Source organism: Canis aureus, chromosome 34 (genome assembly GCF_053574225.1).
Source record: "Canis aureus isolate CA01 chromosome 34, VMU_Caureus_v.1.0, whole genome shotgun sequence".
Taxonomy (NCBI): domain Eukaryota; kingdom Metazoa; phylum Chordata; class Mammalia; order Carnivora; family Canidae; genus Canis; species Canis aureus.
The window spans coordinates 35,816,334-35,836,785 of NC_135644.1; the positions used below are offsets into that span (position 1 = coordinate 35,816,334).

At 45.6% G+C, this 20,452-nt stretch overlaps 1 long non-coding RNA gene across 1 annotated transcript in view; it reads left to right on the forward strand.

Annotated features, from left to right (window-relative positions):
- Positions 1–19,193, forward strand: part of LOC144304869 (uncharacterized) — an 881,213-nt gene extending 862,020 nt beyond the window's left edge. Inside the window, exons 2-3 of the long non-coding RNA XR_013371863.1 lie at positions 17,840–17,976; positions 19,028–19,193. This is a non-coding gene — a long non-coding RNA (uncharacterized LOC144304869). The remainder of the gene's footprint in view (positions 1–17,839; positions 17,977–19,027) is intronic.
- Positions 19,194–20,452: the final 1,259 nt, after the last annotated feature.

Below are 20,452 nucleotides of genomic sequence, written 5' to 3' on the forward strand. Positions count from 1 at the left end.
AGGATTTCGGCTTTGTTTCCTATTCCTTTACCAGCTCCTTTAGGTGTAGAGTTAGGTTGTGTATTGGAGACTTCTTGTTTCTTGAGGCCTGTATTGCTATGTACTTCCCTCTTAGGATTGCCTTTGCTACATCCCAGAGGTTTGGAGAAACATGTTTTCATTTTCATTTGTTTTAAATTTCCTCTTTAATTTCCTGGTTGCTCCATTCATTCTCTAGTAGGATGTTCAGAATCTCCACGTATTTTTGGTCTGTCCAATTTTTTTTCTTACTGTCGATTTCGAGTTTCATAGCGTCGTGGTCCGAAAATGTACAAGGGGTGATATCAAACTTCTTATACCTGTTGTACCTGTTGAGGGCTGATTTGTGGCCCATGATATGATCTGTTCTGGAGAATGTCCCATGTGAACTTGAAAGGAATGTGTATTCTGCTTTAGGAAGAAATGTTCAGACTATATCTGTTGAGTCCCTATGGTCCAGTGTGTCAAGACTATTGTTCCCCTGTTGATTTTCTGCATAGACGATCAGTCCATTGCCATAAGTGGGTGTTAAAATCCAATGTCATTGTATTCTTATCAGTGATTTCCTGTATGTTTGTTGTTAATTGGTTTCTATATTTAGGTACTCCTATGTTGGCAGCATAAATGTTTAGTTGTTTGAACTTTTTTTTTTAGTAAATTTATTTTTTATTGGTGTTCAATTTACCAACAAACAGAATAACACCCATGCTCATCCCGGCAAGTGCCCCCCTCAGTGCCCGTCATGCATTCACCCGCCCCACCTGTCCTCCTCCCCTCCCAGCATCCCTAGTTCCTTTCTCAGAGTTAGGAGTCATTATGTTCTGTCTCCATTTCTGATATTTCCCACACATTTCTTTTCCATTCCCTTATATTCCTTTTCACTATTATTTATATTAACGCATTGAATGACAACATACATTTGTCCTTCTCCAATTGACTTACTTCACTCAGCATAATACCCTCCAGTTCAATCCACGTTGAAGCAAATGGTGGGTATTTGTCGTTTCTAATGGCTGAGGAATATTCCATTGTATACATAAACCACATCTTCTTTATTCATTCATCTTTCAATGGACACCATGGCTCCGTCCACAGTGTCGCTATTGTGGACAATCCTGGTAAAAACATCGGGGTGAAGTTGTCCCAAAATTTCATTGCATATGAATATTTTGGGTAAATAGGGAAGAGTGCAATTTCTGGGTCATAGGGCAGGTCTATTTTTAACACGTTGAGGAACCTCCACACAGTTTTCCACAGTGGCTGCACCAGTTCATATTCCCACCAACAGTGTAAGAGGGTTCCATTTTCTCCACATCCTCTCCAACATTTGTGGTTTCCGGCCTTGTTAATTTTCCCCATTCTCACTGGTGTGAGGTGGTATCTCATTGTAGTTTTGATTTCTATTTCCCTGAGGCAAGTGATGCAGAGCATTTTCTCATGTGCATGTTGGCCATGTCAGTGTCTCCCTCTGTGAGATTTCTCTTCATGTCTTTTGCCCATTTCATGATTGGATTCTTTGTCTCTTTAGTGTTGATTTTAAGAAGTTCTTTATAGGTCTTGGAAACTAGCCCTTTATCTGATACATCATTTGCAAATATCTTCTCCCATTCTGTAGGTTGTCTTTTAGTTTTGTTGACTGTATCCTTTGCTGTGCAAAAGCTTCTTATCTTGATCAAATCACAACAGTTCATTTTTGCTTTTGTTTCTTTTGCCTTGGTGGATGTATCTTGCAAGAAGTTACTGTGGCCAAGTTCAAAAAGGGTGTTGCCTGTGTTCTCCTCTAGGATTTTGATGGACTCTGGTCTCACATTTAGATCTTTCATCCATTTTCAGATTATCTTTGTGTATGGTGAAAGAGAGTGGTCTCATTTCATTCTTCTGCATGTGGATGTGCATTTTCCCAGCCCCATTTATTGAAGAGACTGTCTTTCTTCCAATGGATAGTCTTTCCTCCTTTATCGAATATTAGTTGACCATAAAGTTCAAGGTCCACTTCTGGGTTCTCTATTCTGTTCCATTGATCTATTTGTCTGTTTTTGTGCCAGTACCACACTGTCTTGATGACCACAGCTTTGTAGTACAACCTGAAATCTGGCATTGTGATGCTCCCATATAAGGTTGTCTTTTTTTAAATACCCCTGGCTATTCGGGGTCTTTTCTGATTCCACACAAATCTTAAAATAATTTGTTCTAACTCTCTGAAGAAAGTCCATGGTATTTTGATAGGGTTTGCATTAAACGTGTTCATTGCCTGGGTACCATTGACATTTTCACAATGATAATTCTGCCAATCCATGAGCATGGAATATTTATCCATCTCTTTGTGTCTTCCTCAATTTCTTTCAGAAGTGTTCTATTGTTTTTAGGGTATATCCTTTATCTCTTTGGTTATGTTTATTCCTAGGTATCTTAAGCTTTTTGGTGCAATTGTAAACGAAATTGACTCCTTAATTTCTCTTTCTTCAGTCTCATTGTCAGTGTATAGAAATGCCATTGACTTCTGGGCATTGATTTTTTATCTTGCAACGCTACCAAATTGCTGTATGTGTTCTAGCAATCTTGGGGTGGGGGCTTATGGGTTTTCTAGGTAAAGTATTATGTCATCTGAGAAGAGGGAGTGTTTGACTACTTCTTTGCCAATTTGAATGCCTTTGATGTCTTTTTGCTGTCTGCTGAGGCTGGGACTTCCAGTACTATGTTGAATAGCAGTGGGAGAGTGGACATCCCTTCTTGTTCCTGATCTTTGGGGAAAGGCTTCTAGTGCAGCCCCACTGAGAATGATATTTGCTGTGGGCTTTTCCTAGATTGCTTTTAGGAATCGCTTTTTTTTTTTTTTTGAGAAATGTTCCTTCTCTCCCTATGCTCTGACGTGTTTTGATCAGGAATGGATGCTCTATTTTGTCAAATGCTTTCTATGCATCTAATGAGAGGATCATATGGTTCTTGGTTTGTCTCTTGCTGATATGATGAATCACATTAATTGTTTGACGAGCGTTGAACCAGCCTGTGTTCCGAGGATATATCCTACTTGGTCATGGTGAATAATTTTCTTCATGTACTTTTGGATCCTATTGGCTAGTATCTTGTTGAGAATTTTTGCATCCATGTTCATCATGGCTATTGGTCTGTAATTCTCCTTTTTGGTGGGGTCTTTGTCTGGTTTTGGAGTTAAGGTGATGCTGGCCTCATGGAACGAATTTGGAAGTACTCTATCTCTTTCTAACTTTCCAAACATCTTTAGTAGGATAGATATGGTTTCTTCTTTAAACGTTTGATAGAATTCTCCTGGGAAGCCATCTGGCCCTGGACGTTTGTGTCCTGGGAGGTTTTGGAAGACTGCTTCAATTTCCTCCCTGGTTTTTGGCCTGCTCAGGTTTTGTATTTCTTCCTGTTGCAGTTCTGGCAGTTTCTGGCTTTCCAGGAATGCGTCCATTTCTTCTAGATTGCCTAATTTATTGGTATATGGCTGTTCATAATATGTTTTTAAAATCGTTTGTATTTCCTTGGTGTTGGTAGTGACCTCTCCTTTCTCATTCATGATTTTATTAATTTGAATATTCTCTCTCTTCTTTTTAATAAGGTTGGCTAATGGTTTATCTATCTTATTAATTCGTTCAAAGAACCAACTCCTCCTTCCGTTGATCTGTTCCACAGTTCTTCTGGTCTCGATTTCCTTGAGTTCTGCTCAAATGATAATTAACTCTATTCTTCTGTTGGATGTAGGATCTATCTGCTTTTTTTTTGCTCTAGGCTCTTTATGTGTAAGGTTAGCTTTTGTATTTGAGTAGTTTCCCGTTTTGGAATAGATGCTTATATTGTGATGTATTTCCCCCTTAGGACTGCTTTTGCTGCATGCCAAAGATTTTAATGGTTGTATGTTCATTCTCATTAGTTTCCATGATACTTTTTAATACTTCCTTAATTTCCTGGTTGACCCTTTCATCTTTTAGCAGGATGATCCTTCACCTCCACGTGTTTGAACTCCTTCCAAACTTCTTATGATTTAGTTCTAATTCCAAGGCATTATGGTCTGAGAATATGCAGGGGACGATCCCAATCGTTTGGTATCGGTTCAGACCCTATTTGTGACCCAGTATGTGGTCTATTCTGGAGAAAGCTCCATGTACACTTGAGAAGAATGTGCATTCAGTTGAGTTTGGATGTAAAGTTCTGTAGATTTCTGTGAAATCCATCTGGTCCAGTGTATCATTTAAAGCTCTCGTTTCTTTAGAGATGTGCTTAGAAGACCTATCGAGGGTAGAAAGACCTAGATTGAAGTCACCAAGTATAAGATAATTATTATCTAAGTATTTCTTTACTTTGGTTATTAATTGGTTTACGTATTTGGCAGCTCCCATATTCGGGGCATATATTGAGGATTGTTAAGTCCTCTTGTTGGATAGATCCCTTAAGTATGATTTAGTGTTCCTCTTCATCTCTCACTACATTCTTCGGGGTAAATTTTAGTTTATCTGATATAAGGATGGCTACCCCTGCTTTCTTTTGAGGACCATTTGAATGGTAAATGGTTCTCCAACATTTAATTTTCAGATTGTAGGTGTCCTTCTGTCTAAAATGAGTCTCTCGTAGGCAGCAAATAGATGGTTCCTGCTTTTTTATCCAGTCTGAAACCCTGGGCCTTTTGATGCGGTCATTAAGCCCGTTCATGTTCAGAGTTACTATCGATAGATATGAGTTTAGTGTCATCATGATATCTATTCAGTTCTTGTTTTTGTGGATTGTTCCACTGAACTTCTTTTTAAAGGGGAATTTTAAGAGTCCCCCTTAAAATTTCTTGCAGAGCTGGTTTGGAGGTCACATATTCTTTCAATTCCTGCCTGTCTTGGAAGCTCTTTATCTCTCCTTCCATTTTGAATGAGAGCTTTGCTGGATAAAGTATTCTTGGTTGCATGTTCTTCTCATTGAGGACCCTGAATATATCCTGCCAGCCCTTTCTGGGGTGCCAGGTCGCTGTGGAGACGTCTGCTGTTACCCTAATGCTCCTCCCCATAAAGGTCAGGGATTTCTTGTCTCTTTCTGCTTTAAGGATCTTCTCTTTATCTTTGGAATTTGCAAGCTTCACTATTAAATGTCGAGGTGTTGGATGGTTTTTATTGATTTAAGGGGGGAATCTCTCTATTGCCTGGATCTGAATGCCTTTTTCCCTTCCCAGATTAGGAAGTTTTCAGCTAGGATTTGTTCAAATACTTATTCTGGCCCTCTGTCCATTTTGGTGCCCTCGGGAACCCCAGTTACACGGAGGTTTTCTTCCTCAGGCTGTCGTTTATTTCCCTTAATCTGTCTTCCTGGTCTTTAAATTGTCTGTCTCTTTTTTCCTCAGTTTCCCTCTTTGCCATCAACTTGTCTTCTATGTCACTCCCTCGTTCTTCTACCTTGTTAACCCTCGTCGTTAGGACTTCTAGTTTGGATTGCATCTCATTCAATTGATTTTTACTTTCTGCCTGATTGGATTTAAATTCTGCAGTCATGAAGTCTCTTGAGTCCTTTATGCTTTATTCTAGAGCCACCAGTAGCTGTATAATAGTGCTTCTGAATTGGCTTTCTGACATTGAATTGTAATCCAGATTTTGTAACTCTGTGTGAGAGAAGACTGTTTCTGATTCTTTCTTTTGAGGTGAGCTTCTCCTTCTAGTCATTTTGCTCATGCAGTGGCCAAAAACAAATTGTATTGGGAAAAGGAGAAAAAGAGAGGCGAGAAAGAAGGAAAGAAAAGAGAAAAAGAAAAAAGAATAAAGGAAGATAGAAGGAAAAAAGAGAATAAAAAGAGTAAGAAAAAGAAAGAAGGGGGAAAAGGGAGGGCGAAGCAATCAGAAATAAAAAAATAAAACATGGGGGAGTATCTTCTGATTCTGTATACTTTAAGTCCCTTGACTTCCCCTGGAACTTGTCCGTCTAGCTGGACTACTGGGGCGGGGCCTGTTGTGCTGATTTTCAGATGTTAGCACTTGGGGGAGCTGCTCTGTCCACTGCCTGGTGCAGGGCTCAGTGGGCGTAGTTTACCCCGTGAGGCCTCTGGAGGAACAACCCCAGTGGCAGCGGCCAGCTCTGGATACCTGTATTCAGCACCCACAGTAACTCCAGAGCAGTCCATCTGCAGGGCCTGGAGGCTCTGGGGCGGGACCGCTGATCTGCTCAGCTCTGGGCAGGAGCATCCTTGCTGTCCTGGGCCATCCGGGCCTCTGCCTGTCCCCGGGGAGGCCTAATCCTGGGCTGTGTCCTGGCGCCCTGTGCTCTGGGGCCTGCGCTGTTGGATTCACGCTCCTGTCTGTGCAGCCGCCTCTCCCCGGAGCTGCCGCCCAGCCCCTCTGAGCTGCTCCTGGTCGGGCAGCCCCCTCAAGGAGCAGCCACCTGAGCACCTCCGAGTTGCTTCCGGAGCTGCACAGCCCCCTCTGCACGAAGCCACTTCCTCTGCTTGAGGCACTGCCACCAAGCTGCTCCCAAAGCATGCAACCTGCTCCATGCAGAGCCCTGCCCGAACCCCTCTGAGCTGCTCCCAAGTCAGTGCACGTGCCCTGCAGCACTTAGGGAGCTTGGTGCACTCTCCTGGGAGTGCAGGTGTCTCTTAGTGTCCCAGGGAGCCCGTGGGTATCCCCGCCCTCCTGGGGTCCTGCTCTGAATCCCTGTGGGCGCCATTCTGCCCAGAAAGATTGGTGCAGATCCTGCTTCTCTGGAACAAAGCTCTCCTGACCAGGGGGCACACCGCCTGGCCTTAGCCCAGCTCCTCGTGGGGCCCCTCCCCTTGGATGCCTTTTGTTTCTTTATTTCTTTTTCCCCAGTCATTCTACTTTGAGAGAAGCGCGAAATTTTCTCACTGTAGCATTCCTGCTGGTCTGTCTTTAAATCTCAGGCAGAATTCGAAGATTTTCAGGATGATTTGAAGGTTATCTAGGTAATTTGGTGGAGACAGGTGACTTGGGGACCCTACTCTTCTGCCATCTTGCCCCTCCTCCTGTACGTTGCCTTTTAGCTTTGGTTGTTTCCTTCACTTTGCAGAAGCTTTTCAATTTGATGAAGTCCCAATAGGATTTTTGCTTTTGTTTCCCTCACCTCAGAGGCATATCTAGAAAGAAGATCCAATGGCCAATGTCAAAGTCATTGCTGCCTATCTTTTCTTCTTTATATGTTTTTTGGTCTCACATTTAGGTCTTTCATCCATTTTGAATTTATTTTTTATATATATGGTGTAAGAAAGTGGTCCAGTTTCATTCTTCTGCATGTGGCTGCCTGGTTTTCCCAACACCATTTGTTCTTATTCTGCAGTCAGGGTTAGGGTTTGTTGAAGAGACTGTCTTTCTGCCATTGGATATTCCTTCCTGCCTTGTTGTCCATTATGGGTCATAGATACATGTTTGTATCTTGTTTTGGCTTTCCATTCTGTTCTATTGATCGAAGCATCTCCTGTTGGGAGATTCTTGATTCCTGATTCAATTTCTTTGCTGGTTAACTGTCTGTTCAAATTTCTTATTTCTTCATTTTTAATTTTTGCTATCTTATATATTTCCAGGAATTGATCTATTTCTTCCAGGTTGTAGGTTGCTGGCATATAATTTTTCATCATATTCTCTTATAATCTTTTGTATTTCTCTAGTGTTGGTTTTTTTTTTAAACTTTTATTTATTTATGATAGGCACACAGTGAGAGAGAGAGAGAGGCAGAGACACAGGCAGAGGGAGAAGCAGGCTCCATGCACCGGAGCCCGACGTGGGATTCGATCCCGGGTCTCCAGGACCGCGCCCTGGGCCAAAGGCAGGCGCCAAACCGCTGCGCCACCCAGGGATCCCCTCTAGTGTTGGTTTTTATTTCTCTTTTCTCATTTGTGATTTTATTTGGATCCTTTCTCATCTTTTTATATTTTTTCTTTTTTAAAGATTTTATTTATGTATTCATGCGAGACACAGAGATGCAGAGGTATAGGCACAGGGAACATGAGGCTCCATGCGGGGAGCCTGATGTGGGACTTGATTCTCCAGGACCCCGGGATCATGACGTGAGCCAAAGCACATGCTCAACCACTGAGGCACCCAGGTGCCTTGCTGATTCAATTCCTTTGCTAGTTATGGGTATGTACACATTTTCTATTTCTTCCTATTTCAGTTTTGCTCATTTGCACATTTCTAGGGATTTGTCCATTTCTTCCAGGTCTCCCAGTTTGTTAACGTATATTCTTTCATAGTATTCCCTTATAATTGTCTAATTTTTCTGGTGTTGATTGTGATCACTCTTCTCTCATTTGTGATTTTATTTATTTAGGTCTTTTCTCTTTTCTCGTCCATAAGGCTGGATAGGGCTTGATCCATTCTATTAATTATTTTGAAGAACCGGTTCTTAGTTTCATTATTCCATTCTACTGTTTTTTTTATTTATGTATTGTTTGTTTCTGCTCTCATCTTTATTTTTTCCCATCTTCTGTAGGCTTTAGTCTTTGTTTGCTATGCTTTTTCAGCTCCTTTAGGTGTAGGGTTAGGTTGTGTATTAGAGACTTCTTGTTTCCTTTTTTTTTAAAAACATTTTATTTAATTTTTATTTATTTATGATAGTCACAGAGAGAGAGAGAGGCAGAGACATAGGCAGAGGGAGAAGGAGGCTACATGCACCAAGAGCCCGATGTGGGATTCGTTCCCGGGTCTCCAGGATCGCGCCCTGGGCCAAAGGCAGGCGCCAAACCGCTGCGCCATCCAGGGATCCCAGACTTCTTGTTTCCTGAGGTAAGCCTGTATTGCTATGTACTTCCCTCTTTGGACTGCCTTTGCTACATCCCAGAGGTTTGGAGAAACATGTTTTCATTTTCATTTGTTTTAAATTTCCTCTTTAATTTCCTGGTTGCTCCATTCATTCTCTAGTAGGATGTTCATAATCTCCACGTATTTTTTGGTCTGTCCAAATTTTTTCTTACTGTCGACTTCGAGTTTCATAGCATCGTGGTCAAAAATATACAGGTTGTGATATCAACCTTCTTGAACCTGTTGTACCTGTTGAGGGCTGATTTGTGGCCTATGATATAATCTGTTCTGGAGAATGTCCCATGTGCACTTGAAAGGAATGTGTATTTTGCTTTAGGAAGAAATGTTCAGACTATATTTGTTGGGTCCCTGTGGTCCAGTGTGTCAAGGCTATTGTTCCCCTGTTGATTTCTTGCATAGGCAATCGGTCCATTGCCATAAGTGGGTGGTTGTTAAAATCCCCTGTCATTGTATTATTATCAGTGTGTTCCTGTACGTTTGTTGGTAATTGTTTTCCATATTTAGGTACTCCCATGTTGGCAGCATAAATATTTAGTTGTTTGATCCTGATAGAGAGTCTTTTTAACTATGAAATAATGCCCTTCTTCATCACTTCTTACAGTATTTGTTCTTTCTTTTTTGAGATTGAATATTTAATTTATTTATTCATGAGAGATACACAGAGAAGCAGAGGCAGGAACATAGGCAGAGGGAGAGAAAGGCTCCCCAACGGGATGCCGATGTGGGACTCAATCCTGGGATCCCAGGAACACACCCTGAGCCGAAGGCAGATGCTCAACCACTGAGCCACCAGGTGTCCCCCAGGGTTTGGTTTCAAATCTAGTTTTTCTAATATAAGCATTGGTCCTCCAGCTTTCTTTTCATAACCATTAGCATGATAGATTATTTTCCATCCCCTGACTTTCAATCTGCTGGTGTCTATAGGTCTAAGGTGAGCATCTAGTAGGCAGCATACCTATGGACCTTGTTTTTTTAATAACGATTTTATTTTTGAGAGCATGAGAGAGAGAGAGAGAGAGAGAGAGAGAGGCAGAAAATTAGGCCAAGAGAGAAGCAGGCTTCCCACCAGGAGCCCAATATGGGACTCGATCCCAGACTCTAGGATCACATCCTGATTCAAAGGCAGAGGCTCAAACCCTGAGCCACCCAGGCATCCCGGATCCTGTTTTTTAAGGCAATCTGATACCCTGTATCTTTTGATTGGAGCATTTAGTATCAGCATTCAGAGTGCTTATTCAAAATATGAACTTTGTGCCTTTGATTTACCAGTAGAGTTGGTGTTTCTGGTGACGTTCTCTGGTCCTTTCTAGTCTTTGTTGCTTTTGGTCTCTTTTTTCCCCACTAGAATGGTCCCTCTGAAAATTCCTTACTGGACTGATTTAGTGGTCATGAACTCCTTTATACTTTGCCTGTCTGGGAAAATCTTTCTCTCTCTTTCTATCCTGAATGACACCCTTGCTGAAGCAAGAATTCATACAAATTGGACTCCAATAAAAAGAAATATAAAAACTTAAAATAAATTTTTGCTATTATAATTGTGGAAAATGGCATTTAGTAGGACAAGCAGAAGCTGAAATAGAAGAGGAATGATTTCACCATCCATGGCCTTCACAGGGACTGGTGTCCTTTCCTAGGAGGGCCCCCCCTTCTGTAGGATGCTTCCTGCCCCTCTGCGCTCCTTTTTGGAACACAGCAGGCACATCTCCGTGCCTCCAGCACCTCTGCAGTCATGATTTATAGCATCTTCCAGGTATCCTATTGGGGACCACGGCGTCGTGTATATAACCATCCAGCTGCTGTTTGACAACATTGGGGGGATTCTGACTTTTGTTGGTTGTGGGGTGTGTGTGTGTCTATCACATGAAGCTATCACATGCAGCTATCAGATCTTCCGGCTGGGTCACCCAAATGCCGAAACGGTTGGTACAACATCATTTCTGGTGCTGATGTTGGGTGGCTAGCTGGGCTCTCCTGGCTGACCCAGGGCTCGCTCCTGAGGTGAATTTCAGCCAGAGGGTCAGCTGAGGTGGAAGGTCTGGCTCGGCCACAATCCCATGTCCGGCAGTGGGTCTCCCCTAGCGCCGCCTGCTTCTCCTCTCCCCGATGCCTCTCCAGCAGGGAGCCGGACCTCGGGGCCACCCTGGGGGGATCTCCAGAGGTGCCGGGTGCCCATTACAGGGAGCCATGGGGCAGCCTGTGTGTGGGAGTAGGGGTGGTTATGGGGCTGGTGTTCCTCGGTCCTCTGTGCTGCCTGGCCTTCAGGACAAGCCCCATGCTCACCCAGCCCCTACTCACTAGGGTGAGGAGGGTGCCCTCTACACACTGGTGTGAGAGATCCAGCACCACAAGGTGTGCACAGTGAGTCCACCTGGTGAGGTGGCCCAGGTGCATGATCTTCAAGTGTGGGGCCCAGGAAATTTATCAAAAATCCCCTACCCCTGGACAAGCAGAGCAGGACTGATTCAATTTTGTGCTACAACCGCCACCTCCCCTATGACCCCCACATGACCTGCTTATGTCTTAAGGCGTTGCCCCAACCCAGTCAAGCCGCTGGGCACACCGTAATCGTAAATCAGCTCATAACAATGTAACCCTGCTTTGTGCCTGCCAAAACTGCATGCCGATTCTGACCAAAGAAATAGACCAGGTCAAGTGGATCCTATAGGGTAAGATGTAATTCAATCGGCCACCTGCATGTGGACCGACACGACTGTGCAACTTTCTGTGTATCCCATGGGCCACTGGCCCCTATAAAGCTGCTACGCCTCTTAGTCTCAGGGTCCAAATCCCTGCTCCGCTGTGTCGGCTGCACTAGGACACAAGCTCCAGATTGTAAGGAACCCTTGGGAGTTTGCATCGGTGTTGGCTCCTCAGTAGTTTCTCTGATTCACAATCTTGAGCACAACTCAAAGGCCTACTGTCCTAACTTCCCTTCTAGGACCATGCTGACCACCCGGTAGGCCCTCTCTGCCCCAAGCACACAGGCACAGGAATGCGGGGAGGGGAGGAAGTGCCCCGTACCCGGCCAGCCACGGCCTCCTGGACAGAGGGAGCACAGACCTCTGAGTCGCTTTGTATAGACCCTGGTGACCTGAGGCTTCCTGGTGTCACTCTGTCCCAGGCCCTCCTGGCCCGTGGGGCACAGCCTGAGTCCCAGTAAAGTCTGTTGGGTCCTGACCCCGGCATCTGGCCACCCGTGGAAGGCACGTGGGGACGTCAGCTGGGCGTTCCTGGTGGCGTCCCTGCAGGGGCTGGTGGGGCCTAGGTTTTACCCCCTCCTCCTCTCTGGGGGTCTCTCCATGCCCCGTGAACAGTGTTCTGGGAGACACAGAAGCGGGCTGGCTGTGCATTTTCACACCACAAGACTTTATTGACTTTCTACAGTAAACGGGCTCAGAGCTGAGGGTGCACGCCTTCCCCTGGGGATGGAGACCTTTCTGTCCTTTAGGGAAGGGCAAGAATGACATGGGTTGGAGACGGTTGCCGGAGTCCCCCACCTGGAAGGATGTGTGGACTCTGGGTGGGGGCGTGTGTCCTGAGGTTTCAGTCTGAGAGACGGTTCTGAGGACAGCAGAGCTGACCTGGACCTGCAGCTCATGGGCTTCTGTGCTGGGTCTCCACAGGGCAGCTGGACCCCGGCCTCAGGCTCCCTGGGGCCCCAGCACCTGTAGGAGCCAGCCTCCTTGTGTGGGTGCGGGTGGGGCCCACCGTCCAGCTTTGAGAGGGCTGGCTCAGCCCGGGGCCAGAATCCAGGGATAGCCAGGGCCGTGTGGGCTGGATCCCATTAGTGTTTGTGTTGGGCCTGTGGTGGGGGCTCAAATCACCCCAGCCCTCACAGAGCCCAGGGCCAGGCCAGCCCAGATCCCCATGGGTTAGGGGCTGGTGTCCTGTGCAGTGTTTGACGCCCTAAATGAGGGACAGTGGGCGGAGTCAGGGCACAGTGGGTCCTCTGCACCACTCACCTGCACCCACGCTGTCGGGGGCTTCCTGTCTTCCCTCCTCCCTGCAACCCCCGAGAACTCTATGGGACACCCGGGCTTCTGATGGGATTAGGGTATCCAGAGAACCCCGGGGAGGCTGAGCTTGTCCCACAGGGGGCACCTGCATTGGTTCATTGCTGGGGGCCAATGGTGTGGTAGTGGATGGTGTGGGGGCAGGGGTATGATGGTGGTGGAGTGTGGGGGATTGTGTAGGGGTGATGGTGTTGGGGTATAGTGTGAGTGCGGATTGTGTGGGGCTGTGTGGGTGTGAGGGGGATGTGTAGGTGGGATACCATTGGGGATGATGTGTAGGAGGATGGTGTGAGAGTGGGGAATGTGGGGGATGTCGTGGGGGGCCTGCGGACACAGGAAATCTCCTTCCTCTATGATGCTAAGGAGACATCTACAGTTAAAGGCGACTAGTCTGGGGTTTGCAGTGACACCTGTCCCTGGGGCTCCGTGTGGTCAGTGCAGGGCCCTGGCTGGACCGGGGGCATTATCTGGGGGTCATTTTACTATATATGCTTTCAAATTGCAAATTGTCTCAAATTAAATGCATAAAATTTAGAATAATATAAAGCACCGAGAGTGGGTGTCACTCTGACCCGTCCGACCCTCATGGGATCGATGTGGTCCTCCTCCAGCCGCAGCTATGCAGCCTGGCCCCCAGGTCCGGTCCTGTCCCCCACATCCCCCTCCCGATACCCTGCTTCTCAGGGAGCCATCCCTCTCCTCTTTGGTCTTCAGCTCCCATGGCTACACCTGGAGGCCCCATCCTAGTGACCTCCTCATCCCCGAGGCACCGGGAGTGTGGGCACGGGTGTCAGCCCCAGCATCCTATCATGGAGCAGTGTGTTGTTGCCTGCTATTGCTCCCCCGGCCTCAGTAGCCCCGTTTTCCCTACCCAGAAGGCCCCGGGCCTCCCTTGGTGTCCCGAAGACCCCTGGCCCAGCAGCCTCACCCGACCCCCTAGCCATCCCAAAATATGGTGTGGCTGCCGAACATCCTGTTGACGTCCAAGTCTACCTCCAAGATGTCCCTAGAGGAGACCAGGGCCTCCTCCTTCATTTCCTGTGGGAATCCCGGGGAGGAGGAGCAGGCGTCAGGGACACAGACCCCAACCTGTCACGAGCTGCTGTGCTGGGCAGGGAGCCCTGGAGCCACCAAGGGAGTGTGTCCTGCCGAAATCTCTTTCCTTCCTCTGGGAGGCCAGGCATGGCAAAAGTGTCCACCGTGCCCGTGACACCTGTGTGAGGGCCTGTGCCCAGCTGTTGTGGGCGGGGAGGTGACTGAGTGTCAGCCTGGATGGGAGGAGATAGTGGTTCAGCCCAGGTGGGAGGGGACATGGGGGTGTTGTGCCCAAGATTGTGAATCCAAGAAACCACTACGGAGCTGACACTGATGCAAACACACAAGGGTTGATTTCCAAACTCGAGCTTGCGTCCAAGTACACCCAACACAGCAGAGCAGGGACTTGGACTCCAAGGTGGTGTTTTGCTTTTAAGGGCTTGTCTCGGGGACCTCCAAAAGGGCTGGAGCAATTCCTCAAGTTGTGTTTACATTTTGATATGGGGCCTTCAAGGGCATTGAGCTCTCTTCTCATTCTAATAGGCGCTTCCAGCCCTTGGCATTGGCTCTGTTCTTATTCTATTGTGGGGCTTTCCAGGGCATTAAGCTGTAAACTTTTGTTTTTTTCCTGTAACTGAAGTAATGTAAATTTCATCTCTTCTTCACGGGGGCCTGGGATGGTTGGACGGGTTCGAACGCTGAACTTAAAGTGGAAAGGCCTTCATTTTCTTGACCTCCTTGCATCCCTTCCCATCCTATCTAGCTCCTTCCCCCTTCCTCGGAGCTCCTAAGAGAGCAATTGCTAATGACCTCAGCCTGGCAGCGTGTGTGGGGGACAGGCCCAGGGATTTGGGATCAGGAAGACCTGGAGCACGGGCGTCCCAGGTGTGCAGCGGGATTCGATGCTGCAGACTCTTATTCCCTAAGGCTATCTTGACAACTGACTTCGTACATAAAAAAGCTGTCCTTTCTCTTTATAAGATGAAGAGCGATTCAAAGTGTTTTTTCTCTGCCCTTCTGATTGCTCAGATTCCAATCTGAGACGTATTTCCTGTTAATAAGGATAATTTACTACTATCCGTAGTACTATAGTTAAAATATTCTGACACAAGTAATTCAGAGGGATGAGGGTTTCTCATCTCTTTCTTCACAGCTCAGTCACTCCTCAGTGAAAGAACTGAGGATATGGATTTGAAAGAACTGAGATATATTATTACCAGTGGTCCTATTATTATGTGAAGGATTCTTCCCTGAGATTCTTCCCCTGTTTCAACTGACACTGAAACACTTTGAACTCTTTGGAAGTCAAATGTCAAGGAAATAAATGTTATGCATTGCTAATTTTAAATGCCCTTGCAATATGGTGTCTATTATAATAGAAGTATTTTTTATCTGATTTTTGCTATTTTTTATCCGTTCCTGCTTTTCAGGTTGAGGAGACATTATACGTGTTCATAAGTGTTTTTCTTTCCTTCTGATATAAAATTATTACTTTGTTCCCATCGAAGGAAGTCTTTAAGAATAAGGCAAAATTTAATTTATTCTTAAAATGTCTTCACACTTGGAGCCTGATTCATTTAAGTCAATTTTCAAAATAAATCTTATTTATTAGGAAAAAAAAGAAAGATTTATAGGGAAATTGAGAAAGTAGTACAGAGCATTTGCATGCACTTGCACTCAATTTATCCAATTATTGATATCTTATATCAGTATGGTACAAATATTAGCTAATGAATCAATATTAAAATATTCGCATTAACCAAGGACCATACTTTATTCAGATTTCCTTAGTTTTTGCTAAGTTACCATCCCTCATATCACATTCCATTTGTCCTCCTGTTTTCTTAGGCTCCTCTGGATTGTGACAGTCTTTCAGCCTTTCCTTGTTGTTGCACTGGAATACTTTGAGAAGTAGAGTATTTTGAAAATTAACCTCAGTTGAGACATGTCTGTCGTTTATCTCATGATTGAACTGTTTTTGTGGATTATATACAGAGATATACTGCCATTTTCATTATATCATATAAAGGATAGATACTATCAACATGATTTATCAGTTTTGGTATCGATCTGATCATCTTGCTGAGGTAGTGTTTGTCATCTTTCTCCGTAGTTAAGTGATTCTTCCTCTTCTCCTTCTCCTTCTCCTTCTCCTTCTCCTTCTTCTTCTTCTTCTTCTTCTTCTTCTTCTTCTTCTTCTTCTTCTTCTTCTTCTTCTTGTTATTATTATTATATTATCATTATTATTTTAAGTTTTTCATAATATATTTTGTAGAAGGAAGTTACTATGCGTATTCCACACGTAAGAGTGGGAAGCTATGCTCATCAACTTGAGGGTGGAATGTCTGCACAAATTGTATGAAATTCTTCTACATGGGAGATTTGTCTTCTTGTGGCTTTGTTTTTTTTAGTTTCTTTTTCAAAGATGTTATTTATTTATTTGAGAGAGAGAGGAGAGAAAAACCATGAGTGAGAGGGGCAGAGGGAGAGGGAGAAGCAGGTTCCCTGCTAAACAGGGAGCCTTCCTTGGGACCTAGATCATGATCAGACTTAAGGCAGAAGCTTAACTGACTGAGCCACCAAGGTGCCACTATTTCTTTCTTTCCCTCTTTCTTTTTTTTTTAAATAATATATTCACTTTTTATTGGTGTTCAATTTGACAACATACAAAATAACACTCAGTGCTCATCCCGTCAAGTGCCCCCCTCAGTGCCCGTCACCCATTCATACAGATCCCTGACCTCCTCCCCTTCCATCACCCCTAGTTAGTTTCCTAGTGTTAGGAGTCTTTATGTTCTGTCTCCCTTTCTGATATTTCCCACACATTTCTTCTCCCTTCCCCTATATTCCCTTTCACTATTATTTATATTCCCCAAGTGAATGAGAACATACAATGTTTGTCCTTCTCTGATTGACTTACTTCACTCAGCATAATACCTTCCAGTTACATCCACATTGAAGCAATGGTGGGTATTTGTCGTTTCTATTGGATGAGTAAGGCCCACCTTTTCTCTCCCTTCATCTTCTGAGTCTCCTATGATATGAATGTTATTGTTTTAATAAGTGGCTGAGTTCCCTAAATCTGCCTCTGTGGTCCATAACTTTCTTTGTTTTTAAGGCTTCCACTTGGGACTACATCTCAGTTATACCATTTTTAACATTCGCCTGACTAAATTTTAGTTCTTTTATTTCTACAGTAAGGGATTCTCTAGTTTTCCTCTGTGCTCTTTTTCCAGCCCAGCTGCTATCTTATAATCATTGTTTTAAACTGTATTTAGACATCATATATTTGTTTTGATGGACTTCCTGGCTGTGAATACTACCTCATGTTATTTTATGGAGGTGAATTTCTCGATCTCATTATATTTTCCAGAAAAGAAAGTAGGAAGAAAAAGAAAAACCAAGAAAAACAATAACAACTGCCCTCCCCCAAAAAAACCACTAGATTATTTTGGCCTCCTTGTAAAAAGATTCTAAATCCCAAAATAACAAACACAATTAATGTTCCATGAAAGTAAAAATAAGAAATATATAAGGTACATACATAAAAAATAAAATAAGGCAATTAATAAAATAGAATCAAAGAAAATAAATGAAAATAAAGCACAAAATACAAAGGAAGCTAGACCCTACTTTCCAGGCAGCGCTGAAGCTATGCAGCCTCTTGGGTCTGACAACTTGGTGGCAGCGAATGGTCTGTGTGGGGTCTGGGGATGGCCCATGGTACTGATTGTCAGGTGCACATCTGCCTGGGAGATGCACCTGCGGGGTCAGGGGTGGGGTGGTCTTCAGCGCCTCCGGCCTCCAGCAGGTGGCGCAGTGGTGCTCCCTGAGATTGGGGCTGTTTGGCGTGATTTGGGATGGGACACTGGGTCCTCTGGTTCTGGGGCTAAGCATCCCACCCCCCAGTCTGCAAGCCCTCCACAGAAGAGCCCCCAAGCGCATCTCTCAGAACCCTGCTTTCACTCTGCCCGCGTCCGAAATGCTTTTGGTTTTGTTTTTTTATCTCAGACTGTTGTGCCCAAGATTGCGAATCCGAAAAACCATGGAGAAGCCCACACCGAAGCAAACACACGAGGGTTTATTTACAAGCTCGAGCTTGTGTCCAAGTATACCTGACAGTGCGGAGCAGGGACTTCGACCCCGAGGTGAGTTTTTGCGTAGGTTTAAGGGCTTGTCTCGGGGACCTCCAGAAGGGCTAGAGCAATTCCTCAAGTTCTGTGTACATTTTGATATGGGACAATCAAGGGCATTGAGCTCTGTTCTCATTTTAATAGGGGCTTCCTGCCCTTGGCCTGGGCTCAGTTTTGATTCTATTGTGGGGCTTTCAAAGGACATTAAGCTGTAAACAGAAAAGGTTCCACACCTGGAAGTGGGACGTCACACTGTCCCTATATGCTGAAGACGCGGTGCTAGAAACAGGAAACCAGGGAGCCTCCACCAAAACCTGTTTGAATTAAAGAGTGAGTTCAGTAAAGTCACGGGACACAAACTGACCCTACAGAGCAGAGTAGCCTTGCTCTGTCCCGACAATGAGCACTCAGGAAGGAAAGGAAGGACGTGACTCCCTTCTCAGGAGCATCAAGGAGAATAAATAATGAGACTGAAACATAGGAGCACAAGACTTGTTCACTGAGCCATACAAGGCTCTGTTCTGGGAGGCCATCCTGGGTTCGAGGGGTGGGAGCCTCATCTTGTGAAAATGTCCACAGTTCCTGAAGCCACCCTCAGTTTCAAAGTCATTCCTATCGAAATCATGGTGGCATATCTTAGAAATAGCAAAAAAAAAAAAAAAAAAAAAAAAAAAAACACATAACATCAATCTGCCCCCACAAATGACCCCGGACAACAAATCAGTACTGGAGGAGCAGGAGAGAGTGGGACGCAGCACTTTCAAACGATGTCACAGACACAAAGGATAAAGCAGTGTGGTTCTCGGGCCCCAAGCTGGCTCCGTTGGTTAAGCATCTGACTCCTGACCTCACCTCTGGTACTGATCTCAGGGGTCGTGAGTTCTAGCCCTCGGCTGGGCCATGGATGGTGCGTGGAGCCTACTTAGGCAAACCAGTCCCATTGGGGGTGGTTCTGGCATAAGCTGAAGGAGCAAAACAGAAGGAAATGTGCTCTGATACAACGGATTTTTTTAACTTAATTTAATTTAAACCCAATTAATTAACGGATAGTGTATTATACTTTCAGAGGAAGAATCAGGGATTCACCAGTTGGAGATAACAGCAGTGCTCGTGACATCACGTGACCTCCTTCATGCAGGTACCCTGTTAACCTCCCCGCCTCCAACGACCATCAGTCTGTTTCCTATCATTAAAACTCTGTATTTTGGGGATCCCTGGGTGGCGCAGCGGTTTGGCGCCTGCCTTTGGCCCAGGGCGCGATCCTGGAGACCCGGGATTGAATCCCACATCGGGCTCCCGGTGCATGAAGCCTGCTTCTCCCTCTGCCTATGTCTCTGCTTCTCTCTCTTTCTCTCTCTGTGAATATCATAAACAAATAAAAATTAAAAAAAAGGATCTGTATTTCCTGCAACTGTTTTCATCTTATTTGTTTTTCCTTCCCTTCACAGTTGTTATATGCTTTGCTTTTTAATTCCACCTATGAATGACACCACACGGTCATTCTCTTTCCTGACTGACTTATTTCATTTAACATGATCCCTCTAGTTCTATCCACGTCATTGCAAATGGCAATATTTCCTTCTCTTTGACAGCTGAGTTCCATTCCTCTCTCTATGACCGTCATCTATCTCCCATCCTTTTTATCCATCGTCTGCCACAGGGCACCGAGGCTCCTCCCACAGTGTGGCTACTGTGGACCCGGCTGCTGTGTACATTGGGGTGTAGGTGTCCCAAGTCTCACTGCATGTGTATCTTCGGAGTGAAATCAGGCCGTTCACCTGCTGTTCTCAGGATGTTACAAATAGAGTCGCCCTGCAGAGCCTCCACACTGTTTCCAGGGTGGCTGCACCAGCCCACAATCCCGCCCACAGTGGAAGAGGGTTGAGTGGGTATTGTGGTACGTGGCAAAACTCTGGTCCACATTTCATTTCGCGTCCTGTGGGCTCCAATTCCTTGTCCTTAAGTATTTCTGGGGAAGCCAGGTGTTGGGCTCTGTTTCAGTGAGACGTTTTCAAAGCTAACAGGCCACAGCAGGAGCCTGGAGGGAGGCAGGTGCGGCCCCTGGAGCACCACTGCCTTCTGCACAGCCTCCTGCAGTGCCTGAGCGTCCTGCAGGGGGCACCCGAGCCCAGGCCCCACCCAGCGGGCATGAATGTGCAGTAGGCCTCCTCTGCCTGCACTAACAGGAGCCAGCCTGTGCTGGGGAGGCCTGAGGAGGACGTGGGGACACGTCCACCCTGATGAGCCGCAGCTTCAGGAAATTGTGGGCTCGCATCCATGCTGAAAGGAGACCCTGGGCCTCCTCAGGACCCACGGGGCGGCTTCAGGAAGATGTGGGCCCACATCCACGCTGACAGGAGCCCCTGGGCCACCTCAGGTCATAAGTTGAGGCTTCTGGAATCTGCAGGCCGCATTAATGGTGGCAGGAGCCCCGGCCTCCTCAGAACCCTCGGTGATGCTTCGGGAGGACGTTGTGTCACATCGACACAAC